We start from the raw sequence: 13,109 nt of genomic DNA on the forward strand, positions 1-13,109 counted from the left end.
AGAACATTCCATGCTCATGGATAGGAAGAATCAATATTGTGAAAATGGCCATACTGCCCAAGGTAATTTATAGATTCAATGTCATCCCCATCAGGCTACCAATGAGTTTCTTTACAGAATTGGAAAAAACTGCTTTAAAGTTCATATGGAACCACAAAAGAGCCTGCATTGCCAAGACAATCCTAAGCCAAAAGAACAAAGCTGGAGGCATCATACTACCTGACTTCGAACTGTACTACAAGGCTACAGTAACCAAAACAGCATGGTACTGGTACCAAAACAGAGATATAGACGAATGGAACAGATCAGAGCCCTCAGAAATAATACAACACATCTACAGCCATCTGATTTTTGACAAACCTGACAAAAACAAGAAATGGGGAAAGGATTCCCTGTTGAATAAATGGTGCTGGGAAAATTGGTTAGCCATAAGTAGAAAGCTGAAACTGGATTGCTTCCTTACTCCTTATATGAAAATTAATTCAAGATGGATTAGAGACTTAAATGTTAGACCTAAAACCATAAAAACCCTAGAAGAAAACCTAGGTTTTCAGGACATGGGCGTGGGCAAGGACTTCATGTCTAAAACAGCAAAAGCAACGGCAACAAAAGTCAAAATTGACAAATGGGATCTAATTAAACTAAAGAGCTTCTGCACAGCAAAAGAAACTACCATCAGAGTGAACAGACAACCTACAGAATGGGAGAAAATTTTTTCAGTTTACTCATCTGACAAAGGGCTGATATCCAGAACCTACAAAGAACTCAATCAAATTTACAAGAGAAAAACAAACAACCCCATCAAAAGTGGGCAAAGTATATGAACAGACACTTCTCCAAAGAAGACATTCATATAGCCAACAGACACATGGTGCTCATCATCACTCACCATCAGGGAAATGCAAATCAAAACCACAATGAGATACCATCTCACACCAGTTAGAATGGTAATCATTAAAAAATCAGGAAACAACAGGTGCTGGAGAGGATGTGGAGAAATAGGAACACTTTTACACTGTTGGTGGGACTGTAAACTAGTTCAACCATTGTGGAAAGCAGTGTGGTGATTCCTCAAGGATCTAGAACTAGAAATACCATTTGATCCAGCCATCCCATTACTGGGTATACAACCAAAGGATTATAAGTCATGATGCTGTAAAGACACATATGTTTTTAGCACACATATGTTTATAGCAGCACTATTCACAATAGCAAAGACTTGGAATCAACCCAAATGTCCATCAGTGACAGACTGGATTAAGAAAATGTGGCACATATACACCATGGAATACTATGCAGCCATAAAAAAGGATGAGTTCGTGTCTGTTGTAGGGACATGGATGCAGCTGGAAACCATCATTCTCAGCAAACTTTCGCAAGAACAGAAAACCAAATACCGCATGTTCTCACTCACGGGTGGGAATTGAACAATGAGATCACTTGGACACAGAAAGAGGAACATCACATACCGGGACCTATTTTGGGGAGGGGGTTGGGGGGATAGCATTAGGAGATATACCTAATGTAAATGATGAGTTAATGGGTGCAGCACACCAACATGGCACATGTATACATATGTAACAAACCTGCACGTTGTGCACATGTACTCTAGAACTTAAAGTATAATAATAAAAAAAGGAAATGTAATCTGTATTAACAGTTGTTAATTCTATGTAAATATACAAGTGCTCATTATATTTGTAGTTTTCTGCAACTATAAGATTTCAATATTTAAATTTATATATCCCATTGAATAGTTTGGAAGGAAGTACACAAAATATTAATGATGCTGTCCTCAGGGTGGTGATGTTATAAGTATTTTTTCTTCTTTAAGTTGTGGAATTATAATTTTCAATACTTTTTTTTTTAATCTGCTGTAGTGCTTTTATCTTGTCTTGGATCCTCTTGAATATTAGCATATGTTTTACTTTTATTCCCTTTTCTCCTTATGACTTCATAGAAAGTTAACTGAGTCTGTGCTTCAGCAAAGTAAAAGATTAAACCAAGTGAAAAGATAGTGATCCAGAAAGTGAGGGAATTAATACATGAGAGAGGCAATTGAAGTCCCAGGAAAGCAGTCATACCATATGCTTATAAGATAGCAGGATAAATAGAATAGGTAAATTGTGGTTTGGCAGAAGGTCTTTAGGGAGAAAACATTTAATTGGTAGAATTCTTATTGCCTTTGAGGAATTAGAATTTATTACTGATTAATTATTTTTAGGAAAATGGTGTCAGTTACATAAAATAAAAGCAAATAAAAGATTGAGGCAAATAGATGAAACAAAATGTTAACAAGAAGAACTATGTAATCATAATGTGTTACTTGACTCAGCAGTGAAGGCAAATATTGGTTAACAAATTGTTAAAGGATTCTATTGGGAAGATAAGGAAAAGGGAGAAATACATACACTTTTGTAAGAGTAATAAGCATGACTTATTTTCAGACAAGATATAATAAAATAAGGTCTAACACTGACAAATCAAGAAGCAGAAATTTAGATACCTTATTATTCAAATATGTGAGTGTTAATATAAAGGAAAAACTTAGAGTTGAAAAGTGTTGCCTCTGTGTAGCAGGACTAGCAGATACCATGTATGAAGCATAGACTGTTTCATTGTATCTTTTAATATAAGCAGTATTAAAATAATGTAATATGATAATTTTAAATTAAAAATAATGTGCATTTATTCCTTTTATAAAGTTAACATTAATTGAAAAGTTGTGACATTGCATCTTACTTATTGTATGTATTGAGGAAAATTACTACAATTCCCTTAGTTTACTCATGTTAATAAACATCAATGTTACCATCTGATCTTTGACAAACCTAACAAAAACAAATAATGGGGAAAGGATTCCCTATTTAATAAATGGTGCTGGGAAAACGAACTAGCGATATGCAGAAAACAGAAACTGGACCCCTTCCTTACACCTTATAAAAAAATTAACTCAAGATGGATTGAAGACTTAAACATAAAACCTAAAACCATAAAAACCCTAGAAGAAAACCTAGGCAATACCGTTCAGGACATAGGCATGGGCAACGACTTCATGACTAAAACAACAAAAGCAATTGCAACAAAAGCCAAAGAGCTTCTGCACAGTGAAGGAAACTATCATCAGAGTGAACAGGCAACCTACACAACAAGAGAAAAAAGTTGCAATCTATCTATCTGACAAAGGTCTGATATGCAGAATCTACAAAGACCTTAAACAAATTTACAATAAAATATATATATATATATATATATCAGGGCTGGCTGCAGTGGCTCATGCCTGTAATCCCAGCACTTTGGGAGGCTGAGGCAGGTGGACCATGAGGTCAGGAGATCTCAACCATCCTGGCTAACAGGGTGAAACCCTGTCTCTACTAAAAATACAAAAAAACAGCCGGGCGTGGTGACCGGCACCTGTAGTCCCAGCTGTTCGGGAGGCTGAGGCAGGAGAATGGCGTGAACCCAGGAGGCAGAGCTTGCAGTGAGCCAAGATAGTGCTACTGCAGTCCGGCCTGGATGAAAAAGTGAGACTCCGTCAAAAAAAAAAAAAAAAAAAAAACCAAAACAACAACAACAACAACAATAAAAAAAAATCAAAAACTGGGCAAAGAATATTAGCAGACACTTCTCAAAAGAATACATTTATGTGGCCAAGAAACACATGATAAAAAGTTCAGCATCACTGGTCAGTAGAGAAATGCAAATCAAAACAGCGATGAGATACCATCTCATGCCAGTTAGAAAGGCAGTCATTAAAAAGTCAGGAAACAACAGATGCTGGCAAGGATATGGAGAAATAGAAACACTTTTATACTATTGGTGGGAGTGTAAATTAGTTCAACCATTGTGGAAGACAGTGTGGCAATTCCTCAAGGATCCAGAACCAGAAATTTCATTTAACCCAGCAATCCCGTTACTGGGTATATACCCAAAGGACTATCAATCATTCTATAAAGACACATGCACACGTATGTTTATTGCAGCACTATTTACAATAGCAAAGACATGGGACCAACTCAAATACCCATCAACTGATAGAATGGATAAAGAAAATATGGCACATATGCACCATGGAATACTGTCCAGCCATAAAAAAGGATGAGTTCATGTCCTTTGCAGGGACATGGATGAAGCTGGAAACCATCATCCTCAGAAAAACTAACACAGGAACAGAAAACCAAACACTGCATGTTCTCACTCATAAGTGGGAGTTGAACAATGATATCACATAGCAAGGGGAGGGAAAGCTTTAGGATACATATCTAATGCATGCGAGGCTTAAAACCTGAATGAAGCGTTTATAGGTGGAGCAAACCACGGTGGCACATGTATACCTATGTAACAAACCTGCGCATTCTGCACATGTATCCCAGAACTTAAAGTAAAAAAATTAAATAACTCAATGTTTACCGAAGTTTATAATTATTTAATAATTATATATGTTTACTTAAATTATTTATTAAATTTAATTATATTTATTATATGCAGTACATATTATTACATAATAATGTTGTTAATATCTATCCTTAGATATTAATATATATAAAGTCCTCAACAATACATCTAGTACTTAATCAAAATTTATTTTCCTACCTATATTAATTTTTCATGTAAAGAATTCTAAGGAATCATGTTAAAAACTACTGATAGTAAAAACTGTTGGGTAGATAATTTTTCATGGCATTTTGTCCTCTCCCACTTCTCATTGTCACAACCGTTTCTCATTACAGTGAAAATTATCTCAAACGATTGGCTATAACTCAATAGAAAAATCAATATTGCTAAAAGAATACAATATATGGATAGTACCAGATTAAGCACTTAACACAATATTTCTTATAAGAAAGCAATCATTAGAAAAATAAATTTTAAAACAGATTATGTCCTCACAGCAGAATTTCTTTACAACAGTGAAAAATGAAATCAGAGTAAAGGTTCAAATTTCTCATCTGTTAGCTAAGCAGGAAAAATAATTTACCTATGTTGAGTTAATTAAATCATGTTTGATTTACAACACACAAAGAAATGTATCCGGAAAAAATAGCTTGTTTAAGGTATTAGCATTTTGGTGAAAACAGCTTCTGAAAGAGTTGAAGATGTTTGGAGTAATATTAATAGTCAAATAACAAGACAAAAAGTTTGAGTGGTTGTCTTTGGTTCTTGAATAGTTGACAGATGTTACTAGTAAAACTCAGATGTTTATTTGAGAAGTCAATGCCAAGCCTGAAGTGACTGGAGAATTGGATTCTGTGATTAATCTGTATGAAATATTTACAAGCAAGACTGTTTCTAAAGAATCTGAGAAAATAATAATTCAATAAAACCTGAAGTGGAATCTGCTAAGATGTGTTACAACTGATACTGCCAAAAAAAGTGTGAAACAAGAAAAGGCATAGTTGGAAAAACTTACAAAGCTTGTGAAAATATAAGGCAGTTAATGCCTAAGGTTATTTATTGTAGTACTCATCAGCAGGAACTTTGCTGAAACTATGTATGTCTATCATGTGGTATTAAACTTGTAGTCTTGATGATGAATTGCATTGACTTTGTGTGGGCTTAACCATCATTAGCTTTATGAATTTCTGTTGGAAATAGCAGCTGACTATCCTGACTTGTCCTATCCTATAGTGGGTCCACAACTTAAGAGTGGTAACATTTGATTGCAATTTGTTGAGTTCAGGACTGAGATTTAGAATTTTTCTGAATGAGAATCATCCTCAACCATTATTATCAAATACTGTTTGGCTTTGGAGATTAGTTTTTGCTTAAGACTCATAATGTTTTTAAATTTTTAAATTACAAGTAAAACCAGCATTTATATGTGAAGTGTATACTATGGTAAAGTAATTTTGACAACTACTGTTGCTTGAATCACAAGTAATGCCAAGCTGATTTGTATATTTCTTATACTGTTAAAAGTTAAGATGAGAAGTGAAATCTTTAATTCCACCCAAATATGCAGCAAATCTAATTTCCAAGTTCAAGCTACAGTTCTAGCATCTTCTTTCAGAACTCAATGCAAGTACAAATAAAAATTCCATACTTCAAAATCAATTTAATGGTACAGTTGAGGAGCTTCCACATAACCTTCAATTAGAAGTGATTCATTTGTAATGTAATGACATGCTAAAAGCCAAATATCAAGAGAAAAATCTAATAGAATTCTATAACTTTCTTCTAAATGATGAATATTTTAAATACAGTTACATGCTCATGGATTGATATCTGTACTTGGCAGTACCTTTCTGTGTGAAAAGATGTTTGTAAAGTTAAAATATGTAAAATCTCATTACATATCACATTAACAAATGAACATTTGTAATTGATTTTGGTTAGAAAGAGTACTTTTAATTCCATTTGAGTACAATGTTATCTCCCTTAAAAAAAGAATTCTAGCCTGGGCAACAGAGTAAGATGAGAACAACAAAATTGCTGGGCTTCGTGGTACCTGCCTGTAGTCCTAACCAAGGAGGGAGAAGTGCTTGAGCCCAGGAGTTTGAGGCTGTAGTGAGCCATGAACATGCCACTGCCCTCCAGCCTGGGTGACAGAGCAAGACCCTTAAAAAATTCCATTCTCATTAATAGACCAGGAATATAAAAAAAGTACTGTTTACATTTTGAATTTCTTAGAAGGTTGCAAAGCATTTTCTTGTCTTGTTATATAATTCCTACATAAAGTCCTCGATTTGCTTCTTGGTCCACAAAGCCTGGAATGCCTAATGTTGTGCCCTCTGCAGATAAGTTGCTGATCCTCATTACAGTTTTTTTCAATACCTGATTTAAACTGTATATGATTATCCTGATTCAGGAGGACTGAAGTGGGTCTTAAGGGAGGGAGTCTCCTCAAACACAAATTAATGGTGTTTCTAGAAGCAGAAAATCTTGTGTGTAAGTAAATTAAAATGGCCACTACTCCAATCATACCTAGGTTTGCCTTATTTCCAGCTGTTCTGAGGGTAGTTATTTTACTTCCAAACAAGTTCTATCTGAAAACCAGACCAATTTCAGGACAGCAGCTAATATGGAGAAGTGGCAGCATAAGAAAAGCAAATATGAAAGATCCCTTTGAAACTTCCAACAAGAGGCAGTGATGATGGAGTGTGGCACTACTCTAGGTACATGCCAAGGTATTGCAGCAGACCTGCAGCTTCCCTGCCATGTCCCCTCTGGCATTACAACCCTAATGCTCAACTTCCTTGACTTCCGAATCTCTCTGAGAGTTCTATGTGGCAGCCAGAGACTGCACATTCTAGGCCCTTGATGGTTGAAGTGTCACAAAATTAATGTTTCTTGGATCAACCCTCAGTTAAATCTCTCTCTGAAAGGATGACTCTCAGACACTTGTACTACACTGACTTCCAGCTTAGTCCCACTAGGAACTAAGATCCAGTGAATTAACATAACAACATGTACTTTATAAACTGCCTGTCCTTCTCTGTCTTACTTCCCAGATCTTCTACTGATGCCCACTACTGGGATCAGCCCCCAAAGAAACCACCTGTCTTTGAGCACTTGCTTTCAGGTCCATGACTAATGATATAGAATACCAGCATTTAAATATTTTTTTGCAAAGTATCTGTCCTCTATAAAAGCATTAAAAATATGGATGCCATTTGCATTAATCACCTTGTCTAGAAGTGCACTTTTTACATGTCTTCAATAAAAATTAAAACTAACATATATAGTTTGAAAACATAAATAGTATAAGAAGTTAAAAATATAATAACTGAGAATCTACACCTATCTCCTCCTTTCCACAATTAACTATTATTAATTCCCTTATGATCTCTTCTATGTAAAGGAGAGAGAGAGAGAGAGAGAGAGAGAATGAGAATATCAGTTTTAGTTGAAAAGTTACTAATAAAATTAAATCATTAAGTTTCTTTGAAACTTACTCCAAATAATGTCTGTCTGTAAATAATTAACTGTCTTGTAGTGAAGTGATCTGCAATGTATACACATAGTTTAAGTGGTGGCGTGATGATGCTGTCCTGGTCCCTTTATATGCCATGGATTAACTCACCAGTAAAAATACACATTAAGTCTCTGTTAATTGAGAATAGTGACTAGCACTGAAACTCCCACCTTCACTCCCAGGGGAAAATTTACTTTCACGAAATGGCCAACATTTTTACAAATGAGTCTGTTAAAACTCTTGTATTTGAATTTGTCAGTCAGTATTGTTGATGTCTTTGAGCCATTCTTACAGAAGTTTTTCAACTCTGACATTAGTATGAAAACAGTTGTCATATGCTTTTACAATTTTCTTTTTTGGTATTTAAATATTTAATTTTGCTGATAGTTATCTTTTTTTGGAAGAAAGAGAGGCCTGATGTAGTTATTCTATAGCTGGATTCTGCAGCTTTTCAGGTGGACCACAGAATAATGGGGAAAAAAATAACACATAAACAGAGAAGCCCACACAATATTTTCAGAAGAGGGTTAGCTACCCAGGACAGGAGGAGACACAGGATGTGTCTCACAGGCACATCTCGTGGCTTTCAGAGTCTTGAATGATGTCCAGGAGCTGTGGAACATTTATTTCTCTCAATGGCAGGGCACGCTGAATCTGGAATGCTTAGATAGTGCCATGACACAACTCTTTTTGACTTGCTGCATATGATCCCTCCAGAGAAATGCACACAACAACATACAACACACACACAATATATGCACACAACACACGAAACACACACACACATCCATCCCAACTAGGCATTTTCATTTATGGACATATATAGAAACATCCAGTTACACTGTGGAAGCTCTATGTCAGCAAACCTCTATTATCACCTGGGAGAGAACAGTGAGACCCATATCCAGGTGCTATTGAACAAACATCTCAGATTCTCATTTCCTATTATTCTGGAAATCTATTTCTTCCTAGCTACCCATTTGTCTCAACACAATATATTGACTGCAGCTTTCCCCTCAATTATTTGAAACACCTCCTCCTGTATCAAAGACAAAAATCCCATGGGCATTTAAATCAATTCTAGACTCTATTCTGTTTCGTTTATTTTCCTATCTAGCCCGGTATTGGTATCCACCTACTTGTGCTAAGGTTGTTATTGTACTTTCTCTCTGATGGGCTAGTTGTTTTTTCCCCCTAACACGTTTGTCTTAGATATCTTAGGTATCTTCTTATTATGAATGCATAATTTTTTCCACATAAACTAGTTTGCTATGTTCTCTGTCAAGGCTGATTCATTAGTAGAGAAAACATGAGAAAAATCAAAGTAAGAGAATGATACAGGGCTTGATTTATACAATTTGCAATCTTAATAATGAATCTGTCAGTACTACAACTCTGTTATATGCCCACTGAACATAGGAAGGCAAATATTATCTGTTGATATATACAGTAGAGCCTTGACAACGCGAGAGTTAGGAGCACTGGCTACCCTGTGCCCATGCAGTTAAAAATCCACAAATAATTTGACTAGCCAAAAGCTTAACTACTGATAGTCTACTGTTGACCAGAAGCCTTACTGATAACATATTCAATTACCACATATTTTGTGTTATGTCGATTGTATACTGAAGTATTCATATGATCAAGTAAGCTAGAGAAAAGAAAATGTTATTTAAAAAATCATAAGAAATAGAAAATAGATTTACTATTAGGTAGAAATGGATCAGCATAAAGATCTTTATCCTTCTCATCTTCATGTTGAGTAGGCTGAGGAGGAGGAGGAAAAGGAGGGGGGTTGAGCTTGTAGTCTCAGGGGTGGCAGAGATGGAAGAAAATCTGCAAGAAAATTTGTGGACTGATGCAATTTAACCCACGCTGTTTAAGAGTCACCTGTATACATATCTGAAACATATATATATAGAGAGAGAGACACACACACACACACACATACATATATGTATATATGTGTATGTGTAAAAGCTTACTAATTGTTTTTAATAGTTGAGAGACCAGTAGGAATTTTGATAAATACTCAGGAAATACAATGTAAAAATCAGAAAACTTTTCACAGGTAAGTAACCAGAGGTATAATTTAAAAACAGCAAGTGTATTGCTACTTAGAACTCCAGCTGCCCTGAAAGTGAAGGCCTCACTCAAGGCTTCAAATCCAGCTGGTTTTAGGTGGGTAAGTTAGGGTAGAAACTTAGGAGAGCTGAACTACTCTGTACAATTATGAATAAAGTTATGAGGACCTGAAAGAAAGTGACCAGCAAGGTGGGCCACTCCTGGGCAGAGAGGAGAGATTTGAGATGCCTCAGAGACAGAGCAGCCCAAGAGATACTTCATAGACAAAAATTACTAAATTTAAATTATCACATTGTTTGCCCATGAGATGTGCTATTACCTATTTCCCACTGTGTCCCCCCATAGTAGCTTTATGAGGCTGTGTTGATGACTGTTGTTTTTTTGTGCAAGTGGACTCCTTTGCAGAAACTTGAAATGCCTGGGCTAATACAATGCAAGACCAGATTATGTAGGGAGGCTGAATTTGAGGATACAGAAAATCCTGAAAAGCCTAAAGATCTGACAGTTAGCAAAAATCCTTGGGGCAACTTCAAACTTGGAGGGCTGCAGAATTAGTGACATCAGAGCTGAGAATAACAAAAGGTAAAGCTGGCTGATTTGTATTTGCATAATATAAAATTGCACTAACTATATATATGACATGCTGTAAATTTGGAAAGTAGCAAAGCCCAGAGTAGGATGGAGGGATTTAGCCATCCAGTCTGTCCTGTGGGGTCTGGATGGTAGGGGCAGGGATGGGAGGTTCAACTTCTACTTTGTGGCCCCACCCCCATCCTTGACAGCCATTGGTGACTGTTCCATGGCTCTCTGATGCAAGCCTGAATCTCTAGGCCAAAATACACAGACTCAGGGCCCAGTGCTCAGTGCTGCTCAAAGCAACCACACTGTATTAGTCTGTGCTTGCACTGCTATAAAGATACTCCCTGAGACTGGGTAATTTATAAAGAAAAGAAGTTTAATTGATTCACAGTTCCACATGATTGGGAAGCCATCAGGAAACTTATAATCGTGGTAGAAGGTGAAAGGGAAGCAAGGCATGTGTTCACAAGGCAGCAGGAGAGAGAGAAAGCACAGGGGCAACTGCCACTTTAAACCATCATATCTTGAGAGAACTCCTTCACTATCATGAGAACAGCATGGGGGAAACTGCCCTCATGATCCAATCACCTCCTTTTATTTACATGTGGAGATTACAGGCCCCTCCCTCAACATGCGGGGATTACAATTTGAAATGAGGTCTGGATAGAGATACAGAGCTAAACCATATCATTCCACCACTGGCCTTTCCCAAATCCATATTCTTTTCACATTTCTAAACCAATCATGCTTTTCCAACAGTCTTCCAAACTCTGAAGTCATTCCAGCATTAACCAGAAAGTCCAAATCCAAAGTTATATCTGAGATAAGGCAAGTCCCTTCCACCTATGAGACTGTAAAATAAAAAAAAAACAAGTTAGTTACTTCCAAGATACAATGGGGGTCCAGGCCTTGGGTAAATGTTCCAGTTTCAGATGGGAGAAATTGGCCAAAATGAAGGGGCCACAGGCTCCATGCAAGTCTGAAACCTAGTCAGGTAGTCATTAAATCTTAAAGCTCCCGAATCTCCTTTGACTCCATGTCTCACATCCAGGGCATGCTGATGCAAGGGATGGGCTCCCACAGCCTTGGGCATCTCTGCCCCTGTGGCTCTGCAGGGCACAGCCCCTGTGGGTGCTTTCATGGGCTGGCGTTGAGTGCCTGCAGCTTTTCTAAGCACGTGGTGCATAGTTGTTGGTGGATCTACCATTCTAGGGTCTGGAGGATGGTAGCCCTAGGCAGTGCCCCATTGGAGACTCTGTGGGGGTGGGGGTGGGGGCTCCAATACCATATTTCCCCTCTCCATTGCCCTAGTAGATGTTCTCCATGAGGGCTCCACCCTGGCAACAGACTTCTGCCTGGATATCTAGGCGTTTCCATATATCCTCTGAAATCTAGGCAAAGGTCCCTAAACCTCAAGTCTTATCTTCTGTGTAAACATAGACCCAACGCCACATGGAAGATGCCAAGGCTTGGAGTTTGCACCCTCTGAAGCCACAGCCTGAGCTGTATATTGGCACCTTTTAGCTGGAGCAGGAGCAGCTGGGATGCAATGCAGCAAGGTCTGAGGCTGTACAGAGCAGCAGGGCCCTGGGGCCAGTCCACGAAACCATTTTTCCTTCCTAGGCCTCCAGGCCTGTGATGGGATGGGCTGCCATGAAGATCTCTGATGTGCCCTAGAGACATTTTTCCCATTGACTTGGAGATTAACATTTGGTTCCTCGTTGCTTATGCAAATTTCTGTAGTTGGCTTGAATTCCTCCTCAGAAAATAGGTTTTTCTTTTCCACCACAGGGTCAATTTGCAAATTTTCCAAACCTTTATGCTCTGCTTCCCTTTTAAACATAAGTTCCAATTTCAGACCATCTCTTTGTGAACACATATGACTGATCACTTTCAGAAAAAGCCAGGTCACATCTTGAATCACTATGCTGCTTAGAAATGTCTTCAGTCAGATACTCCAAATCATCTCTCAAGTTTAAAGTTCAACAAATCTCTAGGGCAGTGGCAAAATGGCATCAGTCTCTTTGCTAAAGCATAGTAAGAGTGACCTTTGCTCCAGTTCCTAATGAGTTCCTCATGTCCATCTGAGACCACCTCAGCCTGGACTTCATTGCCGATATCACTATCAGCATTTTAGTGTAAACCATTCAACAAGTCTCTAGGAAGTTTCAAACTGTCCCACAACTTCCTGTCTTCTTTTGAGCCCTCAAAAATGTTCCAAACTGTTCCAAACTGTTACCTAGTTCCAAAGCAGCTTCCACATTTTCAGGTTATCTTTATAGCAGTACCCCACTCTGCTGATACCAATTATCTCTATTAGTCTGTTCTCACACTGCTATAAAAATACTATCTGAGACTAGGCAATTTATAAAGAAAATAGGTTTAGTTGACTCAGAGTTCTGCATGACTGAGGTAGCCTCAGGAAACTTTTAGTCATGGCAGAAGGTGAAGGGGAAGAAAGGCGTGTCTTCACAAGGCATCAGAAGAGATAGAGAGCAGGGAAAAGTGTCACCTTTAAACCTTCAGATCT

Source organism: Trachypithecus francoisi, unplaced genomic scaffold (genome assembly GCF_009764315.1).
Source record: "Trachypithecus francoisi isolate TF-2019V2 unplaced genomic scaffold, Tfra_2.0 Lachesis_group19, whole genome shotgun sequence".
Lineage (NCBI taxonomy): Eukaryota > Metazoa > Chordata > Mammalia > Primates > Cercopithecidae > Trachypithecus > Trachypithecus francoisi.